At 39.2% G+C, this 18,366-nt stretch overlaps 1 protein-coding gene across 1 annotated transcript in view; it reads left to right on the top strand.

Moving 5' to 3' along the window:
• Positions 1-18,366, top strand: part of LOC131030876 (exosome complex exonuclease RRP44 homolog A) — a 158,865-nt gene that overhangs the window by 18,562 nt on the left and 121,937 nt on the right. The gene's annotated exons all lie outside the window — the stretch shown is intronic.

Raw genomic sequence — 18,366 nt, 5'->3', positions numbered from 1 at the left:
TCGTGGTTTTTACATGATCGTGGATTTTTGAATTCCATGCATTAATCATTGCCTTCCACCCTTAGGCCATGGATTTATCAAGTTCGTGGATTCTTGAACCTTATGGATAAATTTGTTGATCTCCACCTCAAGTCATGGTTTTCACTAAGTGAAGGATAGCATTGTTTCAAGGCTGACTTGATGTTTTCCTTGTCATATCCACTCTAAGTATTAAGTCACTCAAATCATGCATTTCTATCCCTTGAAAGATTGATCTCCTCATCTTGAAGTCAGGGATTTGTGAAGGTCAAGGACTGATCGATCATTTCACCTTAAACCTGATTTGAGCATTGAGTCCTTCAAGTCGTGGATTCCAGCAAGTTGTGGACAAATTCCTTCATTGAGTTGGGATTCCACCAAGTCGTGGATTCCTTGAGGTCATAGAATCTCTGATTGCGTCTTGACTTTGTGTCCTCATGATGTTGATTTTGTCTTTGGTGAGGGTTTCACCCTTGAATTTCCTTTTGGAAATCCAAGGAAAACAACCGATACTCCACTTGTATTCCTTCCATCCATCTCATCTTCACTTATAATCTCCTTGAAATCCATTTATCATCCACTTAGACTTGATTGGTTCTTGCCTCCTCATCCTGTCCTTATGATGTTCTACTTGCATTCCTTCTATCAAAGAACGCATATCTTGACTTACCTAAAGGTTGCATTGTGAAGCCTTGTTCAATGAATACCATGACTTCTATCTAACACTTTAGCACTAGAACTAAGAAAACTCCAAACTAGCCCAAAGGGAGACCTGATTGTTGCCAAGCTAAGCAATCTAAACAAAAGAACTAACCTACGAGCAAAAAAGTGGGGGTCCCCATTTGCAATGGGGCGATGTCTGAAAACGTCACATCATGTCCCTCAGCAAAAATATGTCAGATCCTCAACTCCTTCCAGCCAAAATCCCAAATGGAAATACACCAAAGTACCTTGCCTTTTTGTGCGCTAGTCATGCCCCTTCCTCAATCATATTGGATTTATTATAGCTGCATTGTGGTCACTTCCAAAGCTGAAGGTGTACACGGGGAATTCAGATTTGAATCAATATCTCCTTTAAAAACAAGCTGGAATGACCTAGTAGAGATATAAACTTGCATCTACCATCAACTATCTCGTCTGCCTCAGGGAGTAAAACTCGTTATGAAGTCTTTGTTAAATTGGAGTACATATGCAACAACCACAACCTTATCTCAATCACTTGAAATGCACACAACGGGAGACCACCTTGTAAATGGCCAGCCAGATGTCTACTCCTCTGCTCGAATCCATATCTCCTTTAAAAACAAGCTGGAATGACCTAGTAGAGATATAAACTTGCATCTACCATCAACTATCTCCTCTGCCTCAGGGAGTAAAACTCCTTATGAAGTCTTTGTTAAATTGGAGTACATATGCAACAACCACAACCTTCTTTCAATCACTTGAAATGCACACAACGGGAGACCACCTTGTAAATGGCCAGCCAGATGTCTACTCCTCTGCTCCTCAACATACGATAGTGCTTTCACAATGGCACAAGTTCATACCACATAGTGAGAGAAATTACTTATAGTGGTAGAATTAATTATAGTAGAGCAAATTGGACTGTGAAATGAAGAGCTGCGCAGATCTGAAAATGCTTGTAGAGCAAACCCATGCTTAGATAATAAGCAAAAGGAAAACTTCTAATGCTAGGATTTGAAGGGCAAAAAGGAGACATAGAAAGAAACCCAACAACTTCGCTTATCTCTTGCCACGTCTTGCTCTAATACCATAATAGAAAATCTGATCAAAGACAAATGAAGTTACAAATATTTTACACAGAATTATATGTGCTTCTTAATTTTCATTTAGATGCATAACACTTATATAGGAGTTTAATCTCCTACATTATAGGAACCACTCCCTAATAATATGAGTTGTTCTAACAACTCACATACCTATAATCTCTCGTACAACTAATAATATAATATTCTAACAATAATATTAAGTTGTTTGTCAACAAATTTATAGCTAACCTAAACACCTATGTGAATACTAATTCCCAATACTTCCATTAGCTACACTTGAAGAAGGGGACTCTAATGATTCTAAACATGTGGAATCTTCTAGGTAGGTACTGATATTAGAGGATTTTCTTGAGGAGCATATGGATCAGTGTCTAGGTGACATTCAACTAGGCAGCCCAATTTATGATCGCAATGTTGATTTGGATGTAGAGGCTTCTCAAAAGAGGCCAAAATGGTGGATAAAACTCGTTGCTGATGTTTGGGATGATGAAATGATCGAGGGTAGATTATCTAGAGGCGAAAGCAGGCATAACACAATTACTTTTCTCTTATGGCTAACAGTTACGAAATTTACGAGCCACAACTGTTTGATGAAACGAAAGGTAAACTTGAATGGGAAAAGACCATGAAAACCAAACATCATAGTCTTATGAAAAATAAGACTTGGGTTCTTTTAGATGTTCAACTAGGGAAGAAACCCATTGGCTGCAAATGAGTATACAAAGTCAAGTACAAAGTTGATGGTACACTTGACACGTACAAAGCACAACTGGTGGCAAAAGGGTTTTTGTAGAGAGAATTTATTGACTATGAGGAGACCTTTGCTTCTACAAAAAATATAAGCACAATTTGTCTTGTTTTGGCCATGGTAGCACATTTTGGTTGGCAAGTCCATCAAATGGATGTGAAGAGTGCCTTCCTCAATGGTGACTTTAAGGAAGAAGTGTACATGACTCAACTTTAGGGTTTTTAGGTTGCAGGAAAGGATCATTAGGTATGTGTAGACTAACAAAGGCTCTTTATGGTTTGAAGGAGGCACCTAGGGCATGGCACATTAAGATTAACAAGTATTTGATTCAACAGGGATTCCAAACAGATCCACATCTATAAGTGAAGAGGGGAGGCAATGACATCATCCTATTGGTCATTTATGTGGATTATATCCTCATCACAGGTAGTGAGACACATTTCACTAAACAAATCAAATGTAATTTGAATAAGTCTTTTGACATGAAAAACTTAGGCCTCCTACATTACTACCTTGGTGAAGAAGATTGTTTGACAGGTGGTGGTATATTTATTTCTCAATCTAAATATGCTAGGAGTTTTCTAGACAATTTTAGAGTGAGAGATTGCAACATGTCTTTTACACCTATGGAGAAGGGTTGAAGCTTTCAGCCAAAATAGACTCTGATCAACTAGTTAGCATTCAAGCAACTAATGGGAAACCTTATCTATCTTACAGCCACTAAACCTTACTTGAGCTATGCTTTGAGTTAGGTTTCTAGATTCACGACAACACCAAATTGTAGAACATTTGGTTGCAGTGATTTGGGTGCTGAGATATGTGAATGCGACACTTGACTATGGCGTTCTATACAATAGAAACATAAATCCTAGGCTGGTTGGATTCATAGATTCGTGTTGGGTAGGTTTTGTAGATGATAAAAGTCCACTTTTGGATATATTTTTAGTCTTGGGATGAGTGCAGTGACATGGACAGTAAGAAGCACCAAGCATCAACTCTTTCCTCAACAGAAGTAGAGTATCAGAGAACAACCAAAGTGGCATGTGAGGTAGTATGCCTTCAAAGGATTCTTTGAAACATGCAAATGTCTCAAGTAGGGCCTTCACCGTTTTGTGACAATCAAATGGTGCTAAAGCTTGCCAATAATCTTGTCTTCCATGAGTGTACCGAACATGTGGAGCTTCATTGTCATTTCGTACAACTTGTAGAAGACGGGTTGGTGACATTGAAGTAATTTTCAACTAAGGACCAAACTACATTCCTGCCAAGTCCTTGAGTCTTGACAAATTTGTAAAATTTCGGGATAAACATGGTGTAGTTAGTAGATTGACCATTAAGGGAGGGTTTTAAAGTAATATTGTAATATCTAGTTTATCATAGTCAATAAATTGTTAGGATAGACTTTAGGAATATTCTTTATTCATTTAATTAAGGTCTTATCCCTTTTCTTTTTTAGTTGTTAATCTTTTCCTTTATGGATATATTATTTGTAACTCTTCTTTAAGGGGGCTTTTCGCCCCTTTTTGTTGTGCGTTGCACACGCTCCCTGTCGCTGACAGGGTCCCCCTTTTTTGAGGGCTCTTTTTTGTCTTCGCCCTAATGAGTTCCGCGCAGAGTGTCTCGCGTCCTTTCGAGCGAGCCCGCGATCAGCTCGTGAGATGATGATGTTGAACGAAGAAGCTGGTGATTCCATTAGGTCAGTCAAGCCCTTGGGCACGAATTCCAAGAGATTGATCAAGCTTGTAAAATCGCCTTGAATGGGCATGTGATGATAGAGGCTGGCGAAGCCCGCCAAGCAAGGGATTGCATGTCTGAAGGTCGCATGAGGACCCAAAGTTGCTGATTTTCACATAAGAATAATGAGAGAGATTACATGATGTTTGTTTTTACAAGTTTGCGAGATTTGTGTGAATGCGGATTCTTGCCAACTGAAAGGCAAAAGAAGGGCAAAATCTTTAAAGTGCCTCAAGGTGCCAAACTTGCCAAAATGCCCAAGAGGGGCGAAATTCGGACCTTCAAGCCGAAGTGTTAAAAATTAGAAAATTTTCAAAATGCCCAAAAGGGGCGAATTTCGGACCTTTGGGCCGAAATGCCAGAAAATTAAAAAGTTGCCAAAATGCCCAAAAGGGGCGAATTTCGGACCTTAAAGCCAAAATGCCAGAAAAATTTGAAAGTTGGCAAAACGATAAAAAGGTCCGAAAATTGGCAAAACACTAGAAGTCGCCGAAGTTGACAAAATTGTCAAAAGGTCTGAAGTTTAGCAAACCACGCCCAACTCCCGAAAATCGTGATTTCTTCAGAGGTTGCGAAGTTGACAAAGGGGGTCAAAGTGCCGCAGTTTTCAAAATTCCCATCGCGTTATAAAAGAAAACGCCGAAGTTTAGCAAACCACGCCTAAGCGCCGAACTTCGCATGACTAAGGGTAAAATGTGAAGTGTTTAAAATTCTAAAAAATCCCCATTCCTCCGAAAATCACGTCAAAGGAGAAAACGCAGATAATGAAGTTTTCAAAACCCTTCTAAATTCCGAAATTCGCCATTCGAGGGTAAGTGCGTGGTAAATCGCGTGAAGAAGGGGCTCACAAAACCCTTGCAGAGCCGCTTCGACCGTCGAAAATCGCGAAGTGCGTGGTAAATTGCATGAAGGGCAAAGCTTGAAGATAAAAGAAAACCCCGAAGTTTGCCAAGGTCCGCGCTAATAAGCCTATCGCGCAGTAAGTGTGTGCCGCCGACCCCATTCTCCATCGCCGAAGCCTTGCGTGGGGTTGAGACTGCAATTTCTAGAGATTATAAACTTGCAAAGGCGCTTCATTCTCCCAAATTCGCCATTTAAAGGTGCTACCGTAACTCTTCTTTGAAGCATTGAAAGTCAAGAGGTTCTTATACTTTGTAGAGAGTAGTAAAGAGTCACCAAAACAAATCGCCCATATCGCCAAGGTAATTAAAATCGCTAAGTCTCAAATTCAAATTCAAAAAGTAAAACTGCAAGTCCTTTTCAAACCATAGGCGCAAAAAAATAAATTTGAATAAAGAAGTTAGCCGTTAAAATTCGAGACATTGCAGACCCTCCCATTCAAAATTTGGAATTCATTCTTGCCAGGCAAATCGTGCAATTTCTCGCCATTCATTTTCACCAGGTAAGTGTGCTTTACCTCTCTCAATCGTCTGAAATATTTACAAATTGGATGGATGTCTGTGCAAAAAATTGATTTAAATGCTTAAATTCTTCAAATCGCATCTTTTTTTGTTTGTAAGACGTCATGCAAGGCAACTGAAACAGAGTCTCGGAATTAACCAGAAAATGTATTTTCAGACTTAGGAAAATTTCTTAGGCTTTGTCCATTTTGAAATTAATGCCTAAGTATAAATTCGTAATCGAAAAGCTTCATAAATACTTATGTTTAAATCAATCAAGCTTTTAGCTAACAAAATTATGCTGTTCTTTCAATTCGATTTCTGAATTGATCCTTGAATGCTGGCATATCCTTTATCTAACCCGCTTTACTTCCTTTTTATCGCCTCGTAATCCGCATCCGGTTGTGGAGGATAAATGCCTAAATTGGCGGTAGAATCATCAAAGACGCCTGCTGCAGCCGAGACATCGCGAGCATCCAAATTAGATATCCCTCGCAAAGTCGAAAGGATGAAGTATCAGTATCAAAGAGGGGGACTGAGGGAGTCAAAAGTTTAGAGTGTCTGGGACAGTGTCGGTGATACTGACCTGGGCCATATTGATATCCAAGATTTCAAGAATCGAGTCTTCTCCCCTACTGCCTATGGCAGACCTAGACAGATGATGGAAAGTGGCATCGCCCAAGCGGCTGGATTTTCTCCAGCAGTGCAAAACTATGAGTTAGTAGTAGAAGCTGCCCGACATTACCAGTCAGGTTCTAGATTGGTGCTCCTCGAGAACATGACCCTCGCTAACTTCACTCTTGAGGCCATTGGCGATGCATTTGACATTCCCTTCCCAAACAAGCCTAACAACTATGGACGAAGCACAGGGGGTGTATGATATGAATCCCGCCAGGTGCAGAACACCAATGAATGAAGAGTGGTACAAGGAAAGAAGATCCCCAAGCGTCAAGAATGGGAAAAAGACCCCTAGAAGCGACTTTCACAATGAGCATGGGGACATGGTCACATTGCTCAGCAGGATTATGGGACTTCCTCAATCCAATTACTTTGAAGAATGGATGTTTTACTTCACTGAGCAGGTCTTCACTGGGAAATCCATGTTTGACTAGGCCCAGATCATAAGCGACAACATCCACACTCAGCTGATAGAACTTGAGACAAAGAAATACTTCACTATGACCTCTTATTTGGTCTACATGTTCGCCAAGAACCAGCCACTGCCAGGTTTAATAATGAAACGTGAAATTGGGAATGGGCTTGGTCAGGTAAAAGTGTATGATTGTTACCCACAGCTGCATTATCAGTATATAGCCCAAAGAGAAAAGAACAGCCCGGCCTATGCAGTTGGTCAATATGAGCGCGTCAATGACGCCTTCACAATGCGCCTGGTCAGGCTAATGCAGGGAGGATTACACATAAGGCTCTTAGAGCAAGCTACTACTCTAGTACAGAGATACGGGGCCTGGTTCATCCAGTTCCCAAGGTTCTCCTACATCCGGATAGCTGGCTTTGATGGAGCCCCTCTCCGGCTTCCATGGTACCCAACCGACAAGATAGTTCTTATGGAGGTTGCAAGGCAGTCACGTCCGGCAGGCAGCTTACTCAGGGACAGGAAGCTAGCTGGATTTGCATTCCCTATGATTATAGGCAACCAGGATGTCCATCTAAAGACCCCATCTCAGGCGGAGGAATCCTTTGCGGAGCTAGCCTCCTATGGCCTACAAGAGCATTTTCCAAGGAAATGCTTTGATCACGACAATCTGGCAAAGAGAGCCTATGGCAGGCGGTACAGAGCAAAGGAGTCAGTTGAAGATTATTGGAAAAATTGCTCTGATGACTATGAGGTCCGAAGGCGTGAATATTCTAGGCTAAGTGTGCAGCAAATGCGACTCTATGAATATCGTCGGGTCCCAGATCAACTCACAGATTCAGGGAATTGTCTGCAAGTCCGAGAATTTGAGGCAGTAAGGCATCTTTTGCCAGGCGTTGATTGGTCGCAAGACCCGATTACTGATTATGAGGCAGTCATGGCAGCCCCAGCAAGATATACAGACTGATGGTTGCATTAGCAGATTGAGCGACTAATTCATGAAGGAGTCCAGTTCACCTACCACTTAATGGGTAGCCTTGATTCTCAGTCCTCCGAAGATGAGGGAACTTCCAGTGCACCTAAGGAAGGAATTCGAGGATTCAATGCAGAACATACTCAGGAAACTTGAAGAAATAACAGCTGAGAAGGATATGTATCGAGCTCGTGCTGAGCAGGCCGAGGGATACATCGATCAACTCCTGAGACCATTACACAATGCTTCCGAATCCCACATTCCCCCGGCAGCCTTGGCACAAAGAATCACGACAAAATTTGAAGGAGTACGGGATACTGCAAGGGCCGTTAGGGAATGGATTCGAGGTCTCAAGGAGAAGGGGGAGCTAATCATTAAGGATGTAAAGAAAATGGCCCACCACCGGGAAACCGGTTTGGTCAAATTGTACGAGATGAAGCGGGAATGCCTCATAATTCATGAAGCCGTTACTACAACTCTCCCCCTCGTGACGACTCTCTTCTGGACCCATCCGCAAATTCCTACATTGTCTGACATCTTGGACCCCCACGACACTATCAACATGAAGAATGGCACAAAGGCCACCATTAACAAAGAGCAAGAGACATGCGAAGAAATTCTGAGAAACACAAGGGACCTTGGTGGAGTAATCCTCCGATCCATTTTTTTGGGTTGGCAAAATAGTCTGTACGATCCCATAATCCATCCAGACTGGGAAGATAGATTAAAAATAGATAAGGTCGCCTACTCTACAGAGGACCTAGATTTTGCTAGTAAATTACACTCTGATAACTTGAGTTTTGAGGCTAATCGGTCCAGCTGGCAGGACGGTTTGAAACACATAGATCATTATCTGGAGAGCATGCAGTATAAAATTCATCATCCCCCTATGCCTCAGTTCGGTTTGCTGTTCCAATTGTGCATCAGGTTCCAGAGGTATGTTCGCGAGGAATGTGCAGTAGGTCGAGACCTTTGGCAAGAATATTTGCATGGAGAGGATCAATTCTTGGTAAAAGGATATGAAACTGGAAAAAAAAAAGTGCATTTTCCTTTTAAATCTTGAAAAGTGCACTTTTTGGCCAAAGGGTCATGTTTGACTTCCAAGTCAACTAAATGTAAAACTTTATGTGTATGCACCTTTTTGGATCATTTTGGATAAGTTTTAATTATCCTTTTTTGGGTAGTTATTACTCTTTTTGGGGTAGTTGCTAATATTTACCCTCCATTTATGGGTATGGGTACTCTTTTGTAAGGATGAATCTGGGCCTCTTGTTTAGATTGGATCTTGGCCATTCATCCATTTTTGAAGCCCATCAAAGGGACTGGTTTTCCCTTATTTTGGTAAGAAGTTCATGGATTGTTGCTGAAGCTCTGGCGAAATTTACAGGATTAAATGCAAAGTTAAGACTGTTTCAAGTTTCCCTGTGAGTGCATGGTCTCCTTCTTCATTAATTTAGAATTTTCAGTTATGTTTCTTTCCTTTATATAGCATTTTCTAAATAAACACCTGATAGAGTCCTTGTTGTTCATACCTTTAGGGAATGGCTGATTGTCTTTCCTTTTGCATGGTTAATCTGAGCCTTTCATATGCTTAGTTCGGTTATTGAATGCTCACTGAATGAAAGTCAAAGTTCTGATGTTGTATTTAATAGCATGAAAATTCAATTTTCCCTTGAAGATCGCACTAGATTGATGCAAGTATTATGCTTAAATGGCTGGTAATGCTTAATCTAGTTATTTGGAGGTGTCTGTCTGTTTATTGAATCTGCTATCTTAGTTAAACTTTATATTTTCTGTACCTCTCTCTCTCTATCCCTCTTTTTCCTTTTTTTTTACCAAGAGAACCCGCAGTCCTGCTGAAAACAGTATCAACCCAACTTAAACCATTCGATAAGCAAGACTATTAAAGTCCTAGGGAACTCATCCAACAATTATTCATATCACCGTAAGTCCCCTTGTGTTTCCAGCAAAAACACATCAAACCACTGGGTAATCCCGCAGTCAAGACCTGACAAACAAAACCTTGAGGTTGTCCCCTTTGATCAAACGTGAGAAACAACATTAGGGATTTCCTCATCTCAAGAGAGGATAGGATACTCGGCGAGTTCATTCTATTCTGTGTTGGCTGTATGGAGTTTGCAGCAATGCGGCTTTAGACACGTCAACACTTTCTTAATATCAAAAATCTTGATAATCATTTTATGTTTTTTACTTTTTGTAGCAGATAAACCACTAGATTACTAAGCATTAACAATAGCTTGTTAGAGAAAAAATGGCCGCATGCTTTCTTTCTAGATAGTACAAAGTATCTTTATGCTTCTTGGCTCAATACTTGTAATTTCCATGAATGTTAGGGTTTTTTCCTTGCTAGCTAGTACCCATTTGGATCCTCTCAATTAGATATTATGCAAGGAAAGTAGCTTTCCTTAGAGAAGAGGAGGTTATGTTGTGATAAATGTGAATTTTAAATATTATTAATCTTCCATTTTTTTGAGATTAATTAGTAGGGTTTCTTATTGGATCATTACCCTTGAATTGTAAGGGTGAGTTCATGGAACCCATAAAATTCAATTTGTGGGGTAATCGCTTTAAACAATGCTCTACCAGTGAGGGACATCGCTACAGTTACATTTGAACTCCTACTCTTCCCTTGTGGCACTACTAGGACTTGAACACCTCTCCTTCTTCTTGTTGTTTTTCTTCTCTTATAGAACATTTACTTTGTCTTCTTCATCTTTCACTCTTGTAGCTTGAATGCTTTCTCATTTGATCTCCTCTTGTAGGGCATCTACTTGATATTCCTCATTGCTTTTCCTCCATCATCACCTGTGGGCCTTGGGCCTACCATACTATCATTGGAGTGAGAATATCACTCTAGCACACCCTACTGGTGCTAAGATGTACTTGGGGGGAATTGAACCTTGGTCTTCAACATGAGAACCGAGTGGTATTACTTATCGACCTTAACCTCGTTGACTTGTGGATCTTCTTTTATGACATTGAAGAATAGAAATATATTATAAGGGAGAATGTCTCTTATAAAAGAGAATTAAGTGCAAAACTTCTATTGATTGAATCCATGATTAGGTCATTGATGAAGTGGTTTTGTATTGACGATATATTCTGTGCTTGGATCTAATCCTTGTAGCCTATTAGTGGCACCATAATCTATATATACTATATTCAATTTCATTGAACTGGCCTCAAGATTCCTATTTGTCAGTTGAGAGTATGCTCTCAGCAGTCATGTAGAAGGATCGACCACTATATTATTTCATAATATGCAGTAGGATCCATAAATTTCTTTGCTCCAAGAAGCGGAGACAAATTGGCACTGTAATTTTTTGGTGTCCAATTACAGTGAGATTTGAGGAAGTTGTAGTCCTTGTACAAAGATTCGGGACGTTCACTTACTTTTCTGTTATCTTGATCAGGTATTCTTTGCTCTTTTCCTTTAGGAAGTAGTCACATTCAAGCTTTTGAAATACTGCAAATTAATTACCTCCTTTAAACCTGTTCCAACTATTGTTGACTTTAAGCATCCATTAGATGCTATAGTTACTTCCAGGTGGCAATAGATCTGTGAGACTAGGTATCCCTATGTAAGAAACCATGTGGATACCTCCATCCTCTTCTTGCAGTAGGTGAGATGGGTTCACTATCCTTCTGCATAAAGGGTCACTGGCCATCTTGCCAATAGTTCTGGCAGTTTATAGATGCACATCATTAGTTTCTACTCTACGTCTAGAGGTTCACTGGGTTTTTGGGAAATATTCTTTGTGCCCTATCGGGATTCCCCAGCAAGGCCCACTTAGTGCAGGTCGTTTCCTATGGACATCATTAGATCTTGTATTGGCACTTATATGGTTGTTGATAATGACATTGATCATTCTTTGTTGCATAGTAATTTACACTACGGCCAGCTTTGCCTCATCTGTGGTTTCTGTCAACTATATATTCCATGGTAATAAAAAGTTTTATATTACACATAGTTTGAAACTATTTTAGAATTCCGGATTTTCAGTTTCTTTTGCTCTCACAAACACTTCAGGTTCTTGAACTTGGTAATGATGGTAATTGGTATTCTTTTTCTCTCCAAATTCCTTATATTAGAACTTGAATGATGATTGTCTTTTTGAGCATTTGAGTTTCATATTTAAGTTCTGAAATTTGAATTGCAAATGTGCAATGTCCCCTCTTCGAAACTAAGCCAAGTTAAAAATGCATCATACTTTTCCTATATGCTAGGCGATGCTAAATGAAGTGTAGCATCATTTATGGTTCCCGTGAACTTTTGAAGAGAAATCATGAGAGTTTTAGCTGGCTGTACCTTTGAAAGAAGTTGCAAGTTTCTTTGACTCAAAATTCAGGAAATTGCAAAAATACAAATTGGGGATATTACAATTATATATAAAATCAGGAGAAGATCAAAATATTCCATTCGGGATATTGCAATGGTATTAGAGCCTTTGAAAGAAAAGACAACAATTAAACACAGCAATTCTTATGCAAGTGCACTTTTATGATAGTTGATGAGGACATTGATCTGTCTTCGTTGCATAGTAGTATGTGCTTGGGCCAGTGTTGTCTCAACTGTGGTTTCTGTGAACTTTATTTTCCTTGGTAATAAAAAGTTTTATATTACATGTAGTTTGTGTTAATGCATTAGTAGCTTCTGCAAGATAAGACTCTCCTAACCTATTAATCTCCTTTGTTCTGTTTTGATTATGCTATCTGATTTATGCTTTCCGAACTGAATATGTTTATTGGATTACAACATTGATCATGATTATGATATTGACATTGATAAAAGAAGGATTAGATCGACGACTTGCTTAACATAGTTAAGCGTCGATCTAATGCTATTGGGCTAGTAACACGATAGCACATTAATGTCGATCCATAAATGGATCGGCATTAATATGCCATCGGGTATTAACCCGATAGCATATAGAATGCTGTTGTTATCGAGTTTAGTTCATAAACCTGTTCGGGCCATTAACAAAGCATCTTAACTAAACACCGCTTCAAACAAGAGTTTAATTATTAATGTTAGTTACCAAACATAACATAGATCAGGATGTGCACTATGAAGAGGCACCGATCAATGGGTACCTTGATCGGTCATGTCTAAATGACATGACCGGTCAAGACATCCATTGACCGGTCCTCTAAACATATAAAGCCCGATATGAATCATTTGGAGACGACATAGAAAACGTAAATGATCTCTCTCCTTCAGCCTGCAAACGAAACAATAAAATATTAGACAATATTATCACATATATATAATAGTTCTTTTATTGCAATTGAATATAACTTTACATGGTATCAGAGCCAAGTTGATCAAACTTGAGGCTATTCAATTTTGTGAATAATTTAAGAACAAGGTTATATACTACATCACATTTCTCCAATGGCCAGCGCAATCAGATTCAAAGACAGACTCGGAGGTGGCGATGATTTTTCAGCCTGGAAGTTCAGAAACCAAATGATCTTATAGGAGAACAAAGTGGATTCATTTGTTCAAACTAAAAATGATCAACCTGAAAATGAACCTGACAAAACCGCATGGATTGAAGGAAATGAAAAAGCAATCAAAATAATAGTTGATGGGGTGAGAAACAACATAATGCCCATCATAAGAAAACATCAGACAACCTATAAAATGTTCAAAACACTTGAAAGCACATTTGAGATATCAAATGCAAGTCGAACTCTGGCATTAAAACGAGAAATAAATCATATCACCATGAACAAGGGGGAGACAATCAATGCCTACTTTATGCGGATATCAATTCTAAGAGATGAACTAGCAACTCTGGATTACGAGATCCAAAGCAAAGAGTTAACACTCATTGCTCTAGATGGGTTGCCTAGTGGATGGAGTACATTCGTCCAAGGCATCAGTGCGAGGTCCAAGTATCTTAAGTTTGAAAGATTAAGGGACGATTGTCTTCAAGAAGAATCAAGATTGAACAAGATGGGAATAAAACAAAAGAACATAGATGAAGACCTTCAAGTCCTAAATACTAGCACAAATAAGACAACCAAGAAGAAGCAATTTAGGAAGAGGAAGGGTCATCAAGGCAAGAACACTTCAAAGAAAGACCTATCACATATGCAATGCTATAGGAGCGATAAGTTCGGACACTTTGTTGCAAAATATCCAGAGAGAGCCAAACAAGCCACATTTGCCAGAGCAAGAAAATCTAAAAGAGAAGATGACTCCTAGAACTATGTTCTCTACTCAGCACTTACAAGCCATGCATCAAATAAATCTAACTCCTGGGTGATCGACAGTGGTTCATCCAGACACATTACAGGGTTTAGAGAAGTGCTAGACTCCATGACAGAGGATAATGAAGAGGAAGTAACCATCGGAGATGATTCCTCACATCCAGTTAGAGGAATTGGTTCCTGCACCATCAAACTGAAGACATGCATTTCATTGCAACTCGAAGGAGTACTGTATGTCCCCGACATCAAGAGAAATCTAGTCTCCATATCAGCCCTAGAAGATAACGGATACAGAGTAACCTTCATGGAGAACAAGGTGTTGGCTTGGCCGAGAAACTCTTCCATCAAGAAAGCTAAAGTCATTGGTCAAAGACGAGGCTATTTGTATGAGCTGTGCACAGAGCCCAACCTAGCCCTAATTCATGAAGTAACAAATGCAAATGAGGTCTGGCATAGAAGACTAGGCCACCTGAATTATAGAGCTTTGTCATCTATGGGAAACCTTGTCACAGGTTTACCTAAGTTGCAGCAATATCATTTAGAGGCATGCAAGGGATGTGCCCTAGGTAAAAATATCAAGGGTGCCTTCCTTAATAGTACTAGGAAAACCAACAAAGTATTAGAGTTAGTTCATTCTGATGTATGTGGACCCATGTCCGCTCCCTCTCTAGGAGGATGTTTGTATTATGTAATTTTTGTTGATGACTACTCGAGGAAAACTTGGATCTACTTTCTGAAGTGTAAAGAATCAGAAGAGATCCTTAGTAGGTTTAAAGAGTTTAAATCACTGACAGAGAACTACACAGGTAACAAAATCAAAACCCTAAGGACTGATAATGGGGGGGAATACACATCAGAATTATTTAGAGTTTTTTGTAAAAATTCAGGGATTAAGAGGGAGTTAACAATGCCTTATAATCCTCAACAAAATGGGGTAGCTGAGTGGAAAAATAGGACAATTGTAGAAGCTGCCAAAGCCATGATTCTTGATCAGAATTTAAATATCAATCTTTGGGCAGAAGCAACTAGCACTGCTGTGTATATACAAAACAAATGTCCTCACTCTCATCTTGAAGATAAAACTCCTAAGGAAGTATTTACCAAACTAAAACCAGATATCAGCCACCTTAGGATATTTGGGTGTCCTGTCTATATACATGTACCTAAAGAGAAAAGACTAAAACTAGAACCTTCTGGAAAAAGGGGAATACTTGTAGGATATAGTGAAACATCCAAGGCCTATAGAATATATATACATGGTCTGAAAAATATTGAACTTAGTAGGGATGTAATCTTCGAAGAAGACTTAGCCTTCAAAAGAGCCTTAAGTACAATAGAGCTTGAAATCTATATCCCCACTCCTAACATAGAAGAAGACCCTACTCCTGAGCTTCAGAGGGAGAATCTTGAGGAAACTATAGGTGAAATTCTAATCCCACCTAGAGAAAACCTCAAGAAAAGACCTCTATGGGCCACCAAGACTGTAGCAAAAGCTCAGAAGTTTGTTGCTCCTTTAGGAACCTTCAGGGAAAGCAAAAGACCTAATAAATTCACTAGCTATGTTGCTCTCATGAATGATCTCTCTAAAAATGAACCAAACAATGTATCAGATGCACTTAAACATCAAGTATGGAAGGATGCCATGACTGAAGAGTATCAATCCATTATGAAAAATGATGTTTGGGAAATTTTTCCTAGGCCAACCAAGAAATCTGTGGTTTCATCTAAATGGTTATTTAAAATCAAACATGCTGCAGACGGCAGTATTGAGAAACACAAGGCCAAATTTGTGGCCAGAGGCTTCTCACAAAGGGAGGGAATAGACTATGAAGAAACTTTTGCACCTGTTGTCAGGTATACATCAGTAAGAGCTGTATTAGCCATTGCAGCAACAAAAGGATGGAAGGTACACCAAATGGATGTTAAGACATCATTTCTAAATGGCGAAATCTTAGAAGAAGTCTACCTAGAGCAACCTGAAGGGTTTGAAATTTATGATGCAGAGTCTCATGTGTGCAGACTCAAGAAAGCTCTCTATGGGCTTAAACATGCCCCCAGGGCCTGGTATGAAAGAATTGACACCTATCTCTCAGGACTAGGTTTCTATAAAAATGATGCAGATCCTAATCTCTACTACAAAAGAAATAAAGGTGATATGCTAATGTTGATTTTATATGTTGATGACTTATTAATCACAGGAAATGATCATCTTATAGATCAATGCAAGAATGATCCATCCAAAGAATTCGATATGAAGGACTTGGGACTCCTTCATTACTTCCTAGGATTGGAAGTAGGGCAGAATTCTAACAATATTATACTAAACCAAGGAAAGTATACCTTGGACATCTTGAAGAGATTCGGAATGCATAACTGCAGACCTATGACCTCTCCCATGGAAACAAATTTACATAAACTTAGAGAAGCAGCAACAAAGTCACAATCCACTGATCCTACACTCTACAAACAGATGATTGGGTCCCTGATGTATCTGGTGAATACAAGGCCAAATATCTGTTATGCTGTCAATGCCTTAAGTTAGTTTATGTGTGAGCCTAAGAAAATTCACTTGATTGCAGTGAAACACATTATGAGATACTTACAAGGTACTCTAAACCTTGGTCTCAAATATGAGAAAGTCAATCTAGACCTACACGGATTTACAGACTCAGATTGGGCTGGGAGTGTGACTTACAGGAAAAGCACTTCAGGGTGTTGCTTCAGTTTGGGATCAGCCATGATATCTTGGATCAGCAGAAAACAGTCTTTTGTAGCTCAGAGTTCCACCAAGGCCAAGTACATTGCAGCTTCCATGGCTGCTCAAGAAGCAGTATGGCTTAGGAAGTTGCTTGTGGGACTATTTGGTGAACCTATGAAACCCACTGTCATCCATTGTGACAACCAGAGCTGCATATAGCTTTCTATAAATCTAGTATTTCATGACAGATCCAAGCATATTGAGATTCCATACCATTATGTGCGAGACATGGTAGACAAAAATGTGATCAAATTGGAATATGTTAGCACAGGAGATCAGACTGCAGATATTCTGACCAAACCACTTTCCAGAGTGAAGGTTGATCACTTCAGAAAAGGTTTAGGTATGATAGAAAGGTAATCTGCTTTGTAAATAAGATGTTTAATGTGTAAACTTCTTTTGTCATGTTGAGACATTCTGGGTTTCACCCCCTGTGTTCATATCTAAGAGGTGACGATCTCTCAGATAATGAACACTTGTATACAGAAATCATAAGGTGACGATCTTATGATTCTCTAACCAGTTATCATGTTGGATCTCTGGTATGTCATGGAGGTGCCATTATGGTGTTGTGATAAAACATTTGTATAAAATGCTTGTGCACATATCACAACCTGGATAAGATGAGAATTTAATCATCCTCATATGTATATCCTTAGTATTTGCGTGTTTAGGCAATACTGATATCACGTGTTCAGGTGATATCTTGTTATAATGAAATAATGAATCTTTTATATCACATGGTTAGAGTGATGTTTTATATTTGTATCTTGTGTCCTGATGATACTTCATATCAGGTGTATTGATGATATATATTTTGGAGACTGACATTATGAAAAAGAAATGTGATGTAGGTTACTTTATCTATCTTCCAAAGCTAAGAGGGAGTGTTAATGCATTAGTAGCTTCTGCAAGATAAGACTCTCCTAACCTATTAATCTCCTTTGTTCTGTTTTGATTATGCTATCTGATTTATGCTTTCCGAACTGAATATGTTTATTGGATTACAACATTGATCATGATTATGATATTGACATTGATAAAAGAAGGATTAGATCGACGACTTGCTTAACATAGTTAAGCGTCGATCTAATGCTATCGGGCTAGTAACCCGATAGCACATTAATGTCGATCCATAAATGGGTCGGCACTAATATGCTATCGGGGTATTAACCCGATAGCATATAGAATGCTGTTGTTATCGAGTTTAGTTCATAAACCTGTTTGGGCCATTAACAAAGCATCTTAACTAAACACCGCTTCGAACAAGAGTTTAATTATTAATGTTAGTTACCAAACATAACATAGATCGGGATGTGCACTATTAAGAGGCACCGATCAATGGGTACCTTGATCGGTCATGTCTAAATGACATGACCGGTCAAGACATCCATTGACCGGTCCTCTAAACATATAAAGCCCGATATGAATCATTTGGAGAAGACATAGAAAACGTAAATGATCTCTCTCCTTCAGCCTGCAAACGAAACAATAAAATATTAGACAATATTATCACATATATATAATAGTTCTTTTATTGCAATTGAATATAACTTTACAGTTTGAAGCTATTTGAGAATTCTGGATTTTCAGTTTCTTCTCTCACAAACAC

Source organism: Cryptomeria japonica, chromosome 10 (assembly GCF_030272615.1).
Source record: "Cryptomeria japonica chromosome 10, Sugi_1.0, whole genome shotgun sequence".
NCBI classification, from domain to species: Eukaryota; Viridiplantae; Streptophyta; class Pinopsida; order Cupressales; family Cupressaceae; genus Cryptomeria; species Cryptomeria japonica.
This window is presented reverse-complemented; position numbering and strand designations above follow the sequence as displayed.